This window comes from Mesoplodon mirus (assembly GCF_964341445.2).
Source record: "Mesoplodon mirus genome assembly, chromosome: 13".
NCBI classification, from domain to species: domain Eukaryota; kingdom Metazoa; phylum Chordata; class Mammalia; order Artiodactyla; family Ziphiidae; genus Mesoplodon; species Mesoplodon mirus.
In genome coordinates, this window is record NC_138989.1 from 9,046,023 (window position 1) to 9,055,572 (window position 9,550).

Consider the following 9,550-nt stretch of genomic DNA (forward strand, 5'->3'; position numbering starts at 1 on the left):
AGTGTCATTTGTCAGCCCAAGGCACAGAGCCCAGTTGGTGACATCAGAGTTGATGCCCAGAGCCGCTGTGAACAGCTGGCTGTCAAGGTCAGGGTGGCTGTCCCCGGAGTCCACGAGACTTTGGGCTCCTCCAAAGCGCATTGTGGCAATGGCAATTAGAGCAGGAATATCAAAGACAGCGATTCATTCAGCAAATATTTATGGAGCACCTATTCTGTGCCAGGCATTGTTCTAGGCGGAGAAGCAGGGGTGAGCAAGAAAGACAAGGCCCTTCTCTCATGGAGAGTCATCTAGTAAGCCAGACAGACAAAAAAAGACGCAAATAAAAATAGCAGCTTCTGATAAATACAAGTGGAGAAAAACAAACACTGCACTTGTTTTCTTTGTATGTGTCAAAAATTATCTCACTGAATCCCCAAGATAATCCTAGGAATTATGTACTATTCCTAGCACACCCATTTTACAGATGAATTGAGACACAGAGGCTAGGTTGTTTGCTGAAGGTCACACAGCTAGTAAGTTTCAGAGCCACAGCTGGAAGTCAGGACAGCCAGAAACCAAAGCCCTTGTTCATACTTAATAAATTCTCACTGCAAACCCCCAGTACCTAGCGCAACTCTGGCACACACTAAGCACACAACAAATGTGGGAATGGTCTAAACACATCTCTATGGACAATAAGAGTACCATAAATTTCCTTGTGCAAAGTAGCAGGTGGGTTAACCTCTGCTGACATCATCAGGGCTGGAGGAGAACTTCAGACTGGACTGGGACACAGGGAGGGCCTCTGTCCACATGCCATTCTCTGCCAGGCAACTCCCCTCCAGAGTCCAGTTTTGCTGAAACATGTCTAAGAGAATTAGCTGGTTCTGAGCCTGAGAGTGGCATGAGCTCGCAGGGTAGGCCTGAAGGGCTCCCGGAAAATAGCAAACAGCTCTGGGAGGAAAGAATGTATCGCCTATTGACTTTTTTCTGCTGTTATCAACACTAAGGACTAGCAGACAAACATTTGCCAGAAAGGCTACTGTTCCAACAGTTGGAGTGTCTCTTCCCTCCTCTAGTTTGCCTATAGTGAGGAGAATGGATTAAAATGTACTTTGGGGGGACTTCCCTAGTGGTCCAGTGGTTAAGACTCCCCACTTCCACTGCAGGGGGCACAGGTTTGATCCCTGGTCAGGGAACTAAGATCCTGCATGCCGCATGGCGTGGCCAAAAAAAAAGAAAAATGTACTTTTTGAACTGTCTTCCTTGGATGCACAGAGTTTTCTTAAGGGCCTGCTGAAGATGACGGGGACCTGATGGGATTCTGATCCTTGAGTCAACCAAAGCAGAACCATGGCACACAGTAAGCACTCAATCAAAATGAACTGTTATCACTATTATCTGTTTTAGACATTGAGCTTCCATGTAAGGTTTGAAGACGGGCTGTAGTGAAAATATTTGAAAGCCAGTAGTATTCCTAAGGATACTTTAGCCTTTGAGGGGGAATCTTAGTGACTAAAGGGACCAGGCTGATAACATGAAAGAATTAAGCTAGGTGGATAGTGACTGTGATAAACTGAAGAGCACACACCCCAGCTCTAGTCCATTGGGACCCTGTGGGAAACTGGGGCCCACTGGGGCCAGATCCTCTTGAGTTTTCAGGAGAACTTGGGCATCTGAAGTTTGATGTGAAATGTTCCAGTTTTTAAAGTTTGGTCATGAACTCAAATTCTTCTAAAACACTGTGTAAGGCTGACAAAGCACATCCATGGGCTACATTTGACCCTAGGCCAACAATTTGGAATTCTGTTCTAGAAGGTAGGGAGCGAACTCGTCCCCTTCCCTTCCCCCAACTTAATAAGCATTGGGATTATTGTTAAATGGTTAAACGAAATGTTGTTGATGAGGTTTGCCAGCAGATCTGGACCTGCCTGGATATTCTGGAGGTTTTATACAGAGTAGGGAACCACAGGAAAAAATATGGGTGAAAGCCCTTTGACAAAGTTCACCGTTTTATTTCAATGTCCTGTGGTATTACCAGCAGACACTGTTTTTTGTTTTTTGGGTTTTTCTGGGGGGGTTTTTTGGCAAATGTTTATTGAGGCCTTACTCTGTGTGAGAAGCTGGGGATATAGCAGTCTCTGTCCTCATGGAAGTACCAGTCTAGTGGAGGAGATGGAGACGAACAGAGAACCTAGTGAAGAAGATAATTTCAGAGAGTCATGAGTTTTGTGAGAGAATTAGAAAGGGTCATGTGACCACACGAAAGGGATTCTGAGGATTTGACATTTGAGTCAAAATCTGAAGAATAAGAAGGAGAAAGTTATGGGAAGAACACCATAGGGGAAAGAGTATTCTCAACACAGGAAACAGCAAGTGCAAAGACCCTGAGGCAGAAACAGTCTTCCAGTGTTGAAACAGTGGAAAGACCAGAGTGGCTGGAGTACAGAGTGAGAGGGAGAGTGTTAGGAGAGGAAGATGAAGAAGTGGGCAAAGGCCAGATCACTCAGGGCCTTATAGGTCACAGGAAGGCACTCGGATTTTATTCTAAGCCAAATGGGAAATCACTCAGTTTTAGGCCAAGGAGTAATATGATCTGATTCACTTTTTAAATAAGTTTTTTATTTTAAAATAATTCTAGGTTTACTGCGAAGTTGCAAAGATAGTACAAAGATTTTCCATATACCTTTCACTCAGTTTCCCCTTAATGTTAACATTTTACACAACCATGGCATTGATCTTAATTTTTCAAGATATTTAAATCATAAAGAAGTGTTGGGTCATAAAATATCACATAACATCATTACCCAGAGAACATCTTCTCCTAAATAAGATCTGACTTCATTTTTAAGAGATTCCTTTGGTGTCTGTGAGGAGAATGGACTGTAGGTGGGCAGGAGTGGAAGCTCTGAGGTCAGGGAGGGGGCTGATGAAAAATGTGGCATCACTGCTCTGAGCCTCAGTTTCCTCATCTGCAAAATGGGAATGACATATCACCCATCTCAGAAGGTTGTTGTTGAGAATGTACCTTACCCTGTACCTGGGGAGATGAAAGTAATAATGAGGACAATGATGATAATGATGATGATAATAACAGTAATAGCTAGCATTTACTGAGTGCTTACTGCGTGCCAGTTTTTGTGCTTCAGGCCCTTCATGCAGAATCAGGAAAGCAGATTCTCTGGAATGTTCCCAGAAGCCTTGGAGAAGGGGGATTAAGATGGGTCTTTCAAACCATCCTTGGCCCTAATAGAGTACATGGTGATGTTGGGTGTTTCTCTGTTTAATAAGGCCCCAAATATATTTCCATCTGGACTTAGGAGAAATTAGGATGATTATCGCCTTGCTAAGTGTTCCTTAGCTTCACAGAATGACTCACTCCAGGTTGGGAAAGTAGCAAGTCGTCCCGATATCTAGAGGGTGGATGACACTGTTGTTTGGAACTAAGTCTGGCAAAGGGAAGCTCATTTTGGTGCAGGGCCTCTCAGCCTGGGCACAGCTGACCTTTGGGGGCAGATCATTCTCTGCTGTGGGGCTGTCCTGGGCATTTAGGATGTTCAGCAGCATCCCTGACCTCTACCCACCAGATGCCAGAAGCACACCCCCTCTCCCCAATAGTGACATTCAAAAATGTTTCCAGGTGCCACCAAAAACCACCCTCCCACTCCTGGATGAGAACCACCACTATGCAGCATCTGGGACCTGTGGCAAAGCGGCTTTGAAGTTGCTCTGTTCTTCTGTCAGTCTTAACCCTGTGTGGTAAGTGCTTTGCCAGAGTAACTCCTCAACTACTAATACTAATATAATAGCTATAATTTATTCAGAGTTTACTATGTGCTAGGCATTGACCCAACTCTTGCTTTATCTATCTATCTATCTATCTGTCTATCTATCTATCTATCTATCTTCCAGCTTTATTCCCACTTAATGCATAAGTCATTATTCTCCATATATAGATGGAGAAACAGGGTTCAGAGAGGTGACTTGCCGAAAGACACACAGCTAAGAAGCGACAGAGCCTGGATTTGAACCCAGATTTATCCAACTCCAGGGGCCATGCCCTTTAACCACTCTGCTACTCTGAGCCTCTGGAGCCAGAGGTGTTAGAAAATCATGTGGGGAAAAATATTTTATAAACAGTAAAGTGCCATTCTGGTATCAAGTAGGAGAAGCAGCATGGAGAGAACTTGTTCTGGACTCTCAGGTTGGAAAAGCCAAGTTCTAGTGCAGAGTTCACACATGACTCATTGTGTTGCCTTGAGCAAGCCACTTACTTGACTTACCAGGTGAAACAAGCTTAATAAGCCCAGCCCCGCCTTCTCCCACTATGGGTGAGATGGCACTTTGAACAATGATGGTATCATGGAGGCACAGTGCTGGGAGCTTTGCATATGTGTTAAATTTCATCCACAATAATTCTAGGAGGCACAAGCCCACCACAAAAAGAAACCCTGTACCTATTAGCAGCCACTCCCCATTCCTCCTTCCTCCCAGGTCCTGGCACCACCCACCTGTTTCCTAACTCTGTCTTTGCCTATCCTGGATATTTCATATAAGCAGAATCATACAATACATGACCTTCTGTGCCTGGCTTCTTCTTTTTTTTTTCAATAAATTTATTTATTTATTTATGGCTGCTTTCGGTCTTCGTTTCTGCATGCGGGCTTTCTCAAGTTGCGACGAGCGGGGGCTACTCTTGGTCGCGGTGCGCAGGCTTCTCTTTGCGGTGGCTTCTCTTGTTGCGGAGCATGGACTCTACGCGCGGGGGCTTCAGTAGTTGTGGCTCGCGGGCTCTAGAGCGCAGGCTCAGTAGTTGTGGCGTACTTGCTCCACAGCATGTAGGATCTTCCCGGACCAGGGCTCGAACCCGTGTCCCCTACATTGGCAGGTGGATTCTTAACCACTGCGCCACCAGGGAAGCCCTGCCTGGCTTCTTTTACTTAGCATCATGTTTTTGACGTTCATTGACATTGTAGCCTGTGTCAGTACTTCCCTTTTATGGCTGAATCATATTCCATTGTATGGAGTGACCACATTTTGTTTATCCATTTATTCGTTGATGGACATTTGGGTTGGCCCAGCCCTTTTTTCAGATGAGGGACACAAGACCCAGCAAAGTTAAATGACTTCACCAACATCACAGAGGAATTGACAAGCTGGCGGCTCTGGATTTTAAACTACGAAGACAAAACTGTCTTTTACCTGTCTTATCTATACTGGAAATTTCCTAACACTGGTTGATGATGAAAACATTTTTAATGAACTACTGAAAGCTTAGAGCAAAGCTTGGATTACCCTGTTCACAATCCAGAGTTAACAAATGCTAACATTTGGCCATATTTGACTTGGACTTTTTTTAGGTAACAAAAGAAATAAAGCATTATAGTTGAGACTCCCTTTGAACCCCTTCTCCCTTCTACTCGCTTCCTCCCCCCTCCCCAGCAGACCTTGCCTGAGATGTTGTGTAGGTATTGTGTTCTTACCAGTATACTGAACAAACTAACAATCAACAAGGAACTAACAACAACCTTACCCCCTGTGGGGTAAATGGAATGCTCTTTTTTTTGGCTGTGCAGCATAGCTTGCAGGTCCTCGGCAGTGAAAGCACCATATCCTAACCACTGGACCCCCAGGGAAGTCCCTCAAATGCATTCTTATAAAGCCAGATTTAGTCCATTAAAAAGACCATCTTTGACTCTGAGAGTAGGGCTTTCCAATTTTATTTATATTAAAATGTCCTTCCTAAAGTGAAATGGTGGTGATAGTGACAGCTATTTTTTGAAACGTTCCATTTGGCAAAAGAAAAAAATCCCATAATGGGAGGATGGAAAAATAACTTGTGGCATGTTTATGCAGTGATGGAAATGAATGAAACCAAGCTACATGTCTCAATATGGATACATCTGGAAGCTAATGTCAAGTGAACAAAAGCCAGCTGGGGAAGGATTAGGACTGTATCATACTATTTACATAAAAGTTAAAATGACAAAATATATTATGTTATATATTAGGACAGTGTTTTTTAAACTTTTTGGGGGCCACGGTGCTCTGTACGAAAGATATTTTAAAAATAGAATTACTATAAGACCCAGCAATCCCACTACTGGGCCTATACTCAGAGAAAACCATAATTCAAAAGGACACACGCACACCAATGTTCACTGAAGCACTATTTACAATAGCCAGGTCATGGAAGCAACCTAAATGCCCATCAACAGACGAATGGATAAAGAAAATGTGGTACATGTATTCAATGGAATATTACTCAGCCATAAAAAGGAATGAAATTAGGTCATTTGTAGAGACGTGGATGGATCTAGAGACTGTCATACAGAATGAAGTAAGTCAGAAAGAGCAAAACAAATATCGTATATTAACGCATATATGTGGAACCTAGAAAAATGGTACAGATGAACCAGTTTGCAGGGCAGAAATAGAGACACAGATGTAGAGAACAAACGTATGGACACCAGGGGGGAAAGCAGCGGGGGATGGTGGTGGTGGTGTGATGAATTGGGCGATTGGGATTGACGTATACACTGATGTGTATAAAATTGATGACTAATAAGAACATGCTGCATAAAAAATAAATTAATTTAAAAAAAAAGATATTTTATGTCTCAACCCAGTACACATATATACAGATGTAAAACTTGAACAAAAATTTCACAAGACATATTTACCTTACTATGTATCATACACTCTGATTATTTTTTAATCCTATTCTATCCTTATTATTAAAATGCTGGTTGTGACCGTGTAAACTGATTTTGAAAAATACCAGTGTAGGAATATACCCCATGCAGTAAAAGTATAAAGACAAATGAAAAAGAAACATACCACATTCAGGAAAGTGTTTCCATGTAACGAAAACATAAAGACACATTCATGAAACACATCATATTTAGGAGGAAAGGAGAAAGGAGGAGATTGGGGAGGGGTACACAGGGGTGCAATTTTCTTTCTAATGTTTTGTTTCCTGTATTGGAAGGTGGGTATGTGGGAGTTCGTTACATTACTTTTTTAAAATCAACTTCATTTGAGGTACAACTTGCATACGATAAAGACAACCATTTTAAGTGTACAGTTTAATGAATTTTGACCAATGAATATGCTCATGTAACCACCTCCACAATAAGATATAGAACATTTCCAATACCCCCAAAAAGTTCCTCCAAGCCCTTTTGTAGTCAACCTCTCTCCACCCCCAAACCCCGGTCCCAGGCAATGACTGATTTCCTGTCTGCGATTATAGACTATAGTGATCTTTTCTAGAGTTTGAGATAAATGGGATCATACAGAGTGGGCTCTTTTTGTGCCTTGTTTCTTTCACTCAACATAATGTTTTTAAGATTGGTACATATTGTGTGTGTCAGTGATCCATTCCTTTTTATTTCTGAGTAATATTCATAGTATGGATAGATAACAATATGTTTATCTATTCACCTGTCGGCAGTCATTTGGGTGGTTTCCAGTTTTTGGAAAATTTTTTGATAATATTTATGTCCAAGTTGGTTTAATAAAAAATAAATATACAATTTGAGATAGTTCCAAAATAATAAGAAGAAAAGGGAGCCACAAAAAACAAACAAAAAGTAATAAATATAATCTACAACATCCCCTCCCTGCACCCACCATGTTATTCTGGCAATTTTTCTGGTGTCACATCCCCGAGTCAACGCTTCCTCGTCAGCAGTCTGGAAAACCACTGTAGGCCACCTGCAGTGGAAGTTAATGATGGGCCACCGGACAGAGAAACCGGAGGTCCCTAGAGCCCATCTTGGTTTTTGCTCTGGGCTGGCCTTTTCTTCTAGGAAATATCGATCACAGTAAAGGGGCTGCTGGCTTGGCTTAGAAGCCTTCTGGGGATCTCAGATCTGTGAGGTCTGGAATGCCCAGCCCTCCAGCTCTCTTGCTGAGGATCTGAGCCACACACTGACGGTTTCTGGAAGTGCTTTCCACCAGCCCTTCCATCTCCTCACACACTGGCCCCTACCCAGCCCAGCAGCGAAGCTCCATCCAGATTTCCAGGCCCTCCAGAGCCAAACCAGATCAGGCTACCAGGGCCTGACTCAGAGCAAATTGTCTTTTTTGCCCATGAGTGTTCAAACCTCATCTCCTCTTCACAGCCCTGAAATTACAGTAATGCTGTGGCCTTGGACATAGTTGGGAAACAAAGGATAACCCTGGGGAGGGCAGAGGGCTGTAAGCGGGCTCAGAACAGCCAGTTCTGTGCTGCTGGCTGCCCCCTCTCTGGGTTCACATCCAAAGGCCATTCTCTGCCACCCCCATATCTGTTCCACCAGGTGCTTGTCTGTTACCTGGAATCAAACTCCAGCTCTTTCCCCTTAGTAGCTGAGTAGCTTTGGGCAAGTGACATTGCTAAGCCTCAGTTTTGTGAAGTGAGGTTAGTGCAGGATTGAATGAAATGATGTATGTGGGCTGCTTAGCACGGTACCTGAAACATAAGGTAGCGGACTGTATTTTCTAAAATTGGCCATGATGATATTTCCGGTCCCATTTGCTCTTCTATAACCTTACCACTCCCCTATCAAGAGATGGAATCTAGGTTCCCTCCCCCTTGAGTCTGGGTGGGAGTCTCTACAGTGGAAGTGATGCTATGTGGCTTACCTGGCTGGGTCTCAAAAGGTAATGTAGGGCCTCCCTGGTGGCGCAGTGGTTGAGAGTCCGCCTGCCGATGCAGGGGATACGGGTTCGTGCCCCGGTCTGGGAGGATCCCATATGCCGCGGAGCGGCTGGGCCCGTGAGCCATGGCCGCTGGGCCTGCGCATCCGGAGCCTGTGCTCTGCAACGGGGGAGGCCACAACAGTGAGAGGCCCGCATACCGCAAAAAGAAAAAAAAAAAAAAAAAAAAAAAAAGGTAATGTACACCATCCCACTCTCTCCTGGCCTGAAATAAGTCAGACAGAGAAAGACAAATCCTGTATGTTCTCACTTATTTGCTGAGTCTAAAAAAGCCTAACTCATAGAAAAAGAGAGTAGAATGGTTGCCAGGGACTGGAGGGCTGTGGATGGGTTGGGGAGATGTTGGTCGAAGGGTAAAAACCCCAGCGATAAGATGAATAAGATCTGGAGGTCTAATGCACAGCATGGTGACTATAATTAACGAGGCTGTATTGCATACTCACAAGTTGTTAGGAGAGTAGAGAGTAGAGAGTAGAATGTGGTGTGCTATCACCACACACATACAAAATGGTAATTATGTGAGGGAATGGAGTGTTAACCTAATTGTGGTAATCATTTTACAATATACACATGTATCTCTCTAATCATCACATTGTATACCTTAAACATGCATATGTTACAGGTCAATAACATCTGGATAAAGCTGGGGAGAAAAGGTAGAATGACCCCCCCAGCTCTCTCTGGTGACACTGGCTCCGTGAACCCTGCCACTGTGCTGAGAGGAGGCTAAGGCCACATGCCGAGGGTCCAGGCAGGTGTTCTGGCTGCAGCCCCAGGTGAGGTTCCAGTTAACAGCCAGCATCAACCATCAGACATTCAAGTGAAGAGTTTTCAGAAGATCCCAGCATCAAGCAGTCCTTCC